Source organism: Uloborus diversus, unplaced genomic scaffold (genome assembly GCF_026930045.1).
Source record: "Uloborus diversus isolate 005 unplaced genomic scaffold, Udiv.v.3.1 scaffold_1151, whole genome shotgun sequence".
NCBI classification, from domain to species: Eukaryota; Metazoa; Arthropoda; class Arachnida; order Araneae; family Uloboridae; genus Uloborus; species Uloborus diversus.
The window spans coordinates 28,955-37,988 of NW_026557823.1; positions in this window are offsets into that span (position 1 = coordinate 28,955).

Below are 9,034 nucleotides of genomic sequence, written 5' to 3' on the forward strand. Positions count from 1 at the left end.
GTGCTCCATGGTATAGCTCAATGCATGACAAAAGTGCTTCGCAACGAAAAAGTTTTAGATATTCAATCCAATAATTTGTTTAAATTTTTCAATTTGAGCAATCTCAATAATTTGAATGTACTATGAACTATATTTCATATTGATGTCTTAAATAGTTCGTTTTTAGTCATTTCATAGCTTTTGCTTTAAGACTTTTTACTTTTTAGTTGAGTAAGATTAAGTAAACTACTAATAATAAATCTTTAAAGAATGCAGCTATAAATGGCATTGCAATTTGATATATAACTTAAATATTTTTGAAAAAATTAAAATTAAAAAATTTATTTATTTTTGAAAAAATCTGAATATTATCAAAATTAATGCAGTAAACTTCCTTTTTTAGCAATTTAAAAGAAATTATAAGACATTTTTTTATTTCAATAAAATTTTTCATAATTTTTAAAATCCACGAATTATGTATACTGTTCATTTATGTTACATTAGTAAATAAAAAAAAATGCTTAAAAATTGTACTTACTTTTTATCTTTATTCGACGGCCTTAGGTAAACCATCCAATAAATGGCCATTGGTAATCCATCCAATAAATCGACAAGCTCAGCTTTTTGAATCATATTTAGTACTTGTTACTCTTCCGAAAATGCGTAGAACTTTCACAAAGAACATATACCCGTTCATGGTAGAACTGAATTCCATCTTCATTAATGCGTACAACTTTCACAAAAAACACTATTTTCAAGCATCAATGGTAATGCGTAGTGAAGGGTTGGTAAAAATCCGGGGTTTTTTTAAAAAGCCCATGGACCCGGGGTTTTTTGGGTTTTTTTAAATAAAACTCAAAAAAAACAACTAAAACTGGATTTTTTAAAAGAAATGTGGGTTTTTTGTCTTTTTTTAGGGAAAATGTGGGGTGCTTGAAGCATATTGTAGCGTACAAAAATTGTCTTGGGGGTAAAAAAAGCTGGAAAATTCAGCGTTTTCTGAAGAAAAGTAAAAAGACAACGGAACCCAAGAATGGTGAAGTTTCAGAATTTTTAGTTTCCATGATTACCAACAGTTAGGGCAAAGTTACTTCTCGAGTGATAAAATCTATTGTTCGTTTTTAATTACAACATTTTTTTTTTCCATTTTACTTTATTGTATTTCATTTTGTCATGCAAAACTATGGTACAACCTCAAATAGTTTAAATCCTTTTTTACTGAATTCCAGCTTAATCAAGACATTTCTTTGAATTTTAAGTTGCCTGTTTTTCTATTTCTGTGTACCAAGTAAGAAATGTCAAACTTTGTCATAAGATAATGAAAATATCATACATCCTATTCTGTTTTCTGTCCGACCGTTTGTAAAACCTGTTGATTTCTATAATGCCGAAACACGTGCCTGCTGTAATAGGGAAGTTTTCGATTTTTCAATTTTATTTTTATATGATAGAGTAACATGTATGAACATCATAGGTGAAAAAATTTTTGCGATACGATAAGTAGTTTTTTTTAAATTAATTTTTAAAGTTCAAGCGCCTGTGACGTCAGATGGCATAGGAAGTGACGTTATGCGTCTTCCGGTAGGGCAGAAGCCGAAGGTCACGCATTCGACTTCGAAGACGAAACGTAAAAGGCTATCTCCTCGCATTTAACTCCTCGCGTTTCTGAAACATTAAACCTCTCATCCTCTCGGAAATATTCGAATATCCTCATTGATGTTACATGAGGAAGATTATTTAGATTTTGCTTTAACGAATCCGGTCTCCATAGTGTGTTCAAAAGGATTATTGAATTTCTAAAAAATAAAAATATCAGCGCGCTCAAAATGTTCCTAGCGAAAACAAGGGATCTTCGGCGGAAGGCTGCCCATTCGCGCCCTGTGACGTAGGCTCGTGACGTTTCAGAGAAGCGCACTTTTGCGCGTGGATTTTTAAAAATTCATTAAAAATCAACCACGGTGTTTTAAAATTCGGCGATGGTGAATTTTTTAGTTTTGAGGGTCAATTAACAATATCCAATAGCCAAAATATGAACATTTAATAGGTTGCAACTTCCCTATTGGCAATTTGTGCTTTTTGTTTTTTGATGTTGTTTTTTCTTACTTTACTAATCAGCACAAAGGTGTTTATTTATCTCATACCTTGTTTATTCGAGATTTGTGACCTGTTAGTTTGCAGAAAATAATTCGCATGAAAGCCTTTTAGCTGGAGTAGTTTTTTCTGTACAATCTACAAATAGTGAGAAAATCAGACGTGACATGACATAGTCAAGATATTTTGAGTTATTTATTGACCAGTTAAAGAAAAAAGTTAAATATATTTATTTAAAATCTTTGAAGCATTTTTTTTGTCGCCGTTAAGAGTTAAGAAATACTATTAAAGTTCAAAATTCATTTTTTATGTAAATTGTGTGATAAGAACAAATAAAAAAGTTTAAATTGTGAAAGTATTTAAATTTATTAACTTTTTTAAAAACTTCTACAAAAATTTAAAAAAACCCAAAAGTGGACTAAATAATGGGTTTTTTTTTTAACGGGTTTTTTCAAAAAAAACAAATTGGGTCCAATCTGGCCAACCCTGGAATCAATTTTAACAAAAAACACTATGTCCGCGCATAAACAGTAATGTCTGGCAAAAAGAGTTCAGTTTCAGGGTTGCCGGAGATAACGATTTAAAATTGGATAACTGTTTTATGATCGGAATAAAAAATATCAAACATAAAGCTACTATTTTTATTCAGTTATGATATCAGTTGCGCTCTTTTTGATACGACAGCTCGGATGGAAATGATTGAGCTGGCGGCGTATTTTATTTAATCTCATTAAATTTTTTTCGTTTTTCATTTCTTTTTTAGTACAAACATTGCTGTTCAGTATATTTCGCAAATCTTTTATTCAGCGTAATATCAATGGTTTACGTTTTATTAGAATTATGAACCGTGTTGATACCTCCATTGGCTAATTTTTAATTGTTGCATTAAGATGCTTTTTTAACCAACACGCATTCCCTTTTCAGGCCCCACGAGGGGCCATATCAGCCTTGTCAGAAACTAGGGGCGCGGTCCTTAGAAGGGCCCCGCTCTTGAAAGCTTTTTAGAGGGATGGGATCTGGAGACCAATCTGACAATGGGTTCACCTTGACCTTCGGCGGCCCTGTTGTTAATTTTAACTTGTACTTGTACTACAATTAAAAATAAAATAACTGATTGAAGGATGCAGTTAATTTCTTGAAATTTCAAGCCCTCATCCATCATACAGAACTATAAAAAGTTATGTATTTTTGAGTCAGTATTTCAATTTCTCCGTAATTATGTCCCGTATTTCTGTTTCAATCGATATATCGGACGGATAAAAATCTAAATATTGTTACCGTGGTAATAGTTATACATGGATATATGACGATATATCGGTATATCGCCCAGCCCTACTCACAAGAATAAGATTCTTCAATAGTGTGTGTCCTCAAATGTGTTTTCAAATTTGAACTGTGAGATAAGGCTTTTAGACAGTACTCACAAGAAAATGGTTTTTCATTTGTGTGTAGTCTCAAGTGAGTTATTAGTTCAGAAATTTCTTTTTACAATATTCGCAAGAATATGGTTTTTCATTAGTGTGTGTCCTCAAATGTGTTTTTAAATTTGAACTGTGAGATAAGGCTTTTAGACAGTACTCACAAGAAAATGGTTTTTCATTTGTGTGTAGTCTCAAGTGAGTTATTAGTTCAGAAATTTCTTTTTACAATATTCGCAAGAATATGGTTTTTCATTAGTGTGTGTCCTCAAATGTGTTTTTAAATTTGAACTGTGAGATAAGGCTTTTAGACAGTACTCACAAGAAAATGGTTTTTCATTTGTGTGTAGTCTCAAGTGAGTTATTAGTTCAGAAATTTCTTTTTACAAAACTCGCAAGAATATGGTTTTTCATTAGTGTGTGTCCTCAAATGTGTTTTTAAATTTGAACTGTGAGATAAGGCTTTTAGACAGTACTCACAAGAAAATGGTTTTTCATTTGTGTGTAGTCTCAAGTGAGTTATTAGTTCAGAAATTTCTTTTTACAAAACTCGCAAGAATATGGTTTTTCATTAGTGTGACTCCTCAAATGAGTTTTCAAAGTAGAACTATTTAAAAATGCCTTTTTACAATATTCACAAGAATATGGTTTCACATTAGTGTGCGTCCTCATTAGTGTATGTTAGAAAAACTCAAAGTTTAAAAACAGGCAACAATCCAGAAATTATTTAAAAAACAACATGAAAATCGAAAAAAAAATAATAATAATAAGCCTAGTTTGTAAGAAATACAGAATGAAAGCTGAATCATTAAATTTTATCCAGTCCATTTTATGTGAAAATCTTTTCAAAACCAAGATCTACAGTCTATGGGAGAAAACAGTTTTGATTTTTTTTTTTTTTTTTTTAACTTGGACTGAGATTTAAAAATTGGTTGAACCTCAAACAACATCAAATCATGGAGTCTTGTTTCGTTGCTGACATAACTTATAAATAAAGCGCGTTTTCAAAACTCGGAATTAAAAATCCACACAACCACCTAGAAGCCTCTATACAAAGTAACTTAAAAAAAACATTAAAAAAATAATAATAATGAATATAAAGAATTAAAACAAATGAGTTCAAGATATTAAAGCAGCTGATAACAAACAGCTGTCACTTGTTTTAAAAAATTGTTCACTATTCGGGGAAGGGGGGAAAGCAATCCAGTAGGCAGTGAAGGGCCCAAAATATCCGGGCCTGGTGACATCATTTATAGACAACCCAAAAAAGAAGACAAACATAAACTTTTGCAATAATTATTTCCGAAAAGATGAAATACTCACGAAGCAAGGAAACAGATGAAAAAAGTTCAGTGGACTACTGTTCTCTGCCAATATTCGTAGGATAAACTTCAGTGCACAAACTAACGGATATTTCGTAATGAATACAAAAATATTCCGACACTTAGGATACTAAAAAAGTGAGAATTGACTCAAAAGAGCGCAAAATTAAGCACAATTGCAAAATAGGATGCTTAACGAGATAAGACGCCAGCAACCATGAATCGCAGTGTCAACAATGGCAATTGGTCACAGTTAAGTTTCATTCCAGTTCAATATCTGTGGACCGCTTCCACACTCGCGTTGGACATGATCATGAAATAGTTTCTCCTCTTCAATCACCACTGGCCCTATTCTCGGTTTCGCAACGGTCGTTTTAACTCTTGGTATGCGGTATTTTCTGTGCGGGAAAAAAGTACCTTTAAATGCATTCTTGCTGATGCTTATAGAAAATAACTTCCTGAAAACAAATATGACCACCAAAACTTTATACCAAAAGGTTGGTCGATTCTCTTTTTTTGCATTAAGTCTAACTTAATGTAAAATTATGGATGTCACCTTTATCGCCAGTTTAGCATGTTCCAAACATATGATCTCTAGAAAAGTTCCATTAAAAATGAAAATAAACAGGACCTGATTACCACAGAGGCCAACTAGGCCTGAGCCCCCCCCCCCCCCATCTTTAAATTGCTTTTTTTTTTTTTTTTTTTACCTTATGCGTAGCATTAAAATATCATGTATTATTTTGAAAATAATAAAAATTAATAACCTAACTTCTATATTCCAACTTCCATAACTTTTATATTCGGAACGGTATGTCATAGCGCGTAAAAAATCTTACGTAATTAAAAAACTGAGCATATGTATATATGAGTCCTATCCGACTTACTTCTCCCGAACGCCAGTGAACTGACCATCGAACAGGTATCGATAGATCCATCATTTTCTGTATTTATGTTTGGCTATTTAACATATTCCTCCCATAATAATTAGTGGAGATATCAATTAAAAACTATATAAGGATAGTTAGATTTCGGCATAAAATCCCTATTTTTTGCAGGATATCCTCCATTCAAACGATGTCTTGAACTTAGAAAAGGAATAAATGGAAAGAATTAATTTTCAGTTATTGTTCATCGATTAACAAAACCATGGAACCCATTGGAAACATTGTACTTTACTTACTATTCTGCTGAATCTAAGAGCTTCATTATTACTTTTTAGAATTATTATCTTTTTCGCAATCCCATTCTGAACTTTTTAGCGCATAAACACAAAGTTGCGCAGCCAGAAATTACATGAGAAATGGGGGTTTTGAGTATAACTACCTATATATGTATAAACTACCATATTAGGATTGTAAATATGTGCTAAAACCAAGTGTTCTAGGGAGAGTTTTCATTCTTATTAAGCCTCCTTTCTGCTTGCACCACTTAATACACCGCATTAGTTTTGTGGGGGGGGGGGGGGTTGAAAATATCAAACGATTTTTATGACCTTAAAACATTAATTTTGCAAACCTTGCCAAGAGACATATCATTTTAAATTTTATTCCAAGAGCTTTAAAATAATACCTAGGAAAAGAATTAGCTTTCATTCGGGTTAAGGAAAAATTATTTTTTAAGTATCGGAACCTCACTTTTTACAATTTTTCGAGCTTTTGGTGGGGTGGTCACAAAAAACTAAAGGTCAAAAATATGTAAAAAAGTTGTTTTTCTTGTAAAAACCCAGGTACAGTAGATCCCATAATTTTCATTAGAATTGCTTGACATGAATTTACAAGGTCTAATATTTTTCATTGGTTTCACATGAAATGATGAACATGTTTTTGAACTACATTTTCCTATTATTTTAGGAGTGTCTGAAAAATTAAACAAGCGTTTTTTAGTTAATAAAAGATGCTCTTTCAATGATATGAAGAAAACTCAAACTTAAAAGGAGCCCTTTTGGAATATTGCGTTTTGAAATAGAAAATAAAATGAAGAAATATTTTTTTGACTGGATTTTCAACTACGATGATTCGGCAACTACTCGAGCCATCAAGACGCCACTTACATGCCTTTCGAATACAACAACAGGCTACAAATGAGGACAAAATTAGCTCCAGAAAAACATTCTCTCAGCACATACAAGCCGATAATGTTTGGTTGGAATTTAAAAATGCAATTTTTAACCTGTTTTGGCAACAAATAGTGAAAAATCTACCATTCATAGAGCTTTTGCTCTACAACTAGGCTCTTCTATCAAAATAGTTGATCAGGATCACCAAATATCAATATTGTACCATCTCAGGTCGCAAGCAATGAAAGCACAAACTTGGTGGTTTTGTCGTTTCAGTCAGGATTAGTAATGTAAAATTTCCGGAAATTTTGAAGTGGTGGAAAAAAAAAAAACGTTTTTTTTCGGGAAAAATTGGAAAAATTGATTTTTTTATGAATAAAAATAGGGTTTCTTAATAGCTCTGTGTTTCTTGGAACATATAAAGGGTTAAGCATTGAAAAATATATGCAATCCACACATCTTCTCTTTCTGCTAGCCAGAATTGCACATAAAAGTTAGTTTTATTAGAAAAATAAATTTAAAAAAAAAAACCTTTTTGTTTTATAACTGAGAGTTTTATTTGTCAAACACCAGAAATAAGTCAAATCGTCGTTCAACCAATAATGTTGAGTAATTTGTGTCTAATCATAACAATTACATTTTCTTTTACAGGGTGGCGACAGGAACTGTGAAAAAAAGTTCCCTGACTTTTCCCTGATTAAGTTCACCAAATTTCCCTGATTTACGTTACCAATGATAATAGTTTTCTTTCTTTGCTCTACTTGAAGTCCGTTGTATGTTTGTATAAAATGCAGTATTTTAAACGTTTTAAGTTGTGTAAACTTGTTGAACTAAAGATATATTTTAAAAAGATGCTACTTTTTTAATAAAATGGTTTAAAAAAAAGACATTTTTTTGGGGGGGGGGACCTACAAAACAGTATATTAAATTTTTACACATGGAAAGATTATAGAAAATTAAAAAAAAAAAATTCTTCACTTCCAGAAACCACTTAGCATAAGAATTTTTAGAAGCTATTATGATGACTTTTAAAATCATATGTGTCCTTATGACAGAACTAAAAAGTAATTGAAATTATTTTGAACTAAGTTTTTAAACAGTATAATAATTGTTGCAAGAATAACAAGTAATAGTATTCTTATATAACTAATTGACATATTTATGCAAAACAGATGAAACCATTTGACATCCATTCATAGGGAGCTTTTCTCTAATCAAGAACATAGGTTTTAATGAATGAATACAGCATTTTAACAATAAAAAATAAAGATATTTACTTAAGTACACAAGTTAACTCTATTTCAAATGATTTAAGTATGTAACGAAAAAATCTTAGATTGCTTTTGTAACAAACAACTTTGAAATACAAGGAAAAAAAAGCAATTAGTTAATTTCAAAATATATAAAAGAAGAATACAACTTGGTTATAAAATTAAAGAATTACTTAAGTCTGAAGAAAAGAAAACCCTGACGATCTGTGGTGACAACAAATAGTATAACGGCAAAAAACAAAGTTTTTTTAAATTGAAAGTTCAATTTTAGCAATTAAATTAAAAATGCGAAGAAGTTTAAGCTTTTATTAATAGTATTAATTCAAAAACCAAAGATTTCTTCTTGAAATCGTTACAGTACTTAATTACTTCGAAACAATGAAAAAAGGCAAAGGAGCTAAGGCATTAATGAAGGCTTCCTCTTTGCCAGTACGGTTGTTTATTTTACGTAGCATTGAAAGCGTAAAAGGAAATTTCAAGCTAGGTAAAATAAACTACCTAACAGACATAGAAGCAATCTTAGGAAGTTCATCCTGTGGTAAATAAGTAAGATTCAATACTTTGATGTTGAGGAAAAAAGATGCACAAATATGCGGTAGTGTATAAACACACCTCATTAATTTTACCTTTTTTTTTTTTTTTGAACAGATAATTGGTGGAAAATGCGTAGGGAATTAGAGTATTTAATTTTGTAAAGTGAAAAAAAAAATTTTTTTTCTTCATAAAATCAATTTCCCCTGATTTTTTGTTATTTTTTCGAGATTCCCTGATATTCCCCTGATTTCTCCCTGATTAATAAAGTTCCCTGACTTTTCCATGATCTCCCTGATTTCCCTGATCTGTCGCCACCCTGTTTTAGATAGCCTTTGAAACTTGAAATAAAAATTGTAATTT